General features: G+C 39.2%; 1 protein-coding gene across 1 annotated transcript in view; it reads left to right on the forward strand.

Moving 5' to 3' along the window:
- Positions 1-837: 837 nt before the first annotated feature.
- Positions 838-1738, forward strand: part of LOC102208381 (E3 ubiquitin-protein ligase TRIM39-like) — an 8563-nt gene continuing 7662 nt past the window's right edge. The window contains exon 1 of the mRNA XM_005747943.1: positions 838-900. The gene's annotated coding sequence lies outside the window, so the exon portion shown is untranslated. The remainder of the gene's footprint in view (positions 901-1738) is intronic.

Consider the following 1738-nt stretch of genomic DNA (forward strand, 5'->3'; position numbering starts at 1 on the left):
TACCTTTAAAATCCTTCTACTAGTTAACAATGCTGTCAATACTTTGCAGCTGTACCCTGTACTTTTAAAATATTTCATATGGGATATGTACTCATCACTTCTTATCAGCTGCATGAAACAATTTAAAATAATAAAGCGCAATATGTAGGATAAATATAGAGTTAAAATTGAAATGGAGAAGAAGAAGAAACTTTATGAAACTGTACCACTCAGTAAATTTGTTCTAAAGTCGGAGCTCAACACCTCCATTGTTTTGAAAAGACTCCATCACACGCCAGTCACATGATCACTAATCTGAAAATGAGCTAAAACCAACCAGCTTGGCTCCAGTTTTTATCTAAGAGCCCCAGTGGGTGTGAAACAGCTACTGTAACTCCATTCAGAGATGATATCAGCCAGCCTTGCCTGTACCCATCTGTTCTTCCTCGTGGCTTTTATTCAAGTTTCATTATGAAAGCTGAACATGTCCTTTTAACCAGTGCAAAGCTCTGCAGCATTCCTCAGAGTATTCTGCTGTCTAAGGCCTTCGTGAGGAGAAAACATTGAACCATTGGACTTAAACACCACACCCATGAGGTAAACACACTCCTTGCTAGTATGAAACCTATTATTACACACTCCTGTGCACACAAAGTATGTGCTAAACGTGCACATTCATGTGGTATGTAACTAATGCTGGGCTGTGCTGAGAATGCTGCCGTTTTAAGATTAGGAAGTAAAGAGAAACCGGAGCAGGGCTCAGGAGTGGGAGGGATGAATAACAGTTGTGACGTTACATTTTCCTGTTTAACAGCTAGTCCTGTTATCTATTCATGCCAATTTATGCAGCAGGAGTCACCTGATCTGCTGTCAGTAAGAACACAGGAGTGGTTGGATAACTTCCATTACAGAAGAAAAGCTGTAAGTATGAGCAGAAAGTTTTTTATTGAATTCTTAAACTGTGAAACAGATCAGGTCAAGCAGCATCAATTAATTCAAAAGAGGAACAGCATGTGCACCCCTTATTGGACAGTTGTTTAGATAGCCGGCCTGCTGCACAAAGCTAAATCCTGAGTATTCAAAGAGTACAGTAATAACACATGTAAAATGTTGCTAGTTGTTTGCATTTGAAATGTAACAAGCTTCACTTGTGTGCTTAAGACTATCCTCTAAAACAGAAACAGCCACCTGTTTGTGCACTTGTTAACTGAATGCATTTAATTGGTGCCTTTACATGAGCTGCTTCCTCTTTAGTTTTGTAGCTTTCAGCGTAGTTAAAATCCACTCACTGCCCGATCAGCTTGTTCCAAGTATGGAATAAATCTTTATGATGACTGAAGTTTGTAATGATTGACTCAGTTAGAGCTGTATATGGCCTAAAAGCCTTCACTGTGTGTGCGCTGCAATGTGTTCTTAAGGGAGTTTGGAGTAAAATGCCTGTTCTTGGCTGGGGAGATTCATATAAATCCGTTTGTGTAGTGCCTGCGTAGCAGTTGTCAAACTTAGCTCACTATAAAGATTTTAAAAAGGTGTAAAAAGTTGGCTGTGTCTCGCTCTGGCTTCACGTTACTTGGAAAAGAAACCAGCACTGCTGTTTTTACACCTTGGTTTATGGAGTAGATTAAACAAATAATATGAAAAGTTTACATTAGTGAGCTGGCTGGCTGATTCTGGTACTTCTGGAGAGAAGCAGTAATTATGCAAAGCTAAGGGCAATAAACTTTCATTTGTTAACCGCAAATTTGGCTAAACTGATTCT

Source organism: Pundamilia nyererei, unplaced genomic scaffold (assembly GCF_000239375.1).
Source record: "Pundamilia nyererei isolate P.nyererei 1_Seehausen unplaced genomic scaffold, PunNye1.0 scaffold00209, whole genome shotgun sequence".
NCBI classification, from domain to species: Eukaryota; Metazoa; Chordata; class Actinopteri; order Cichliformes; family Cichlidae; genus Pundamilia; species Pundamilia nyererei.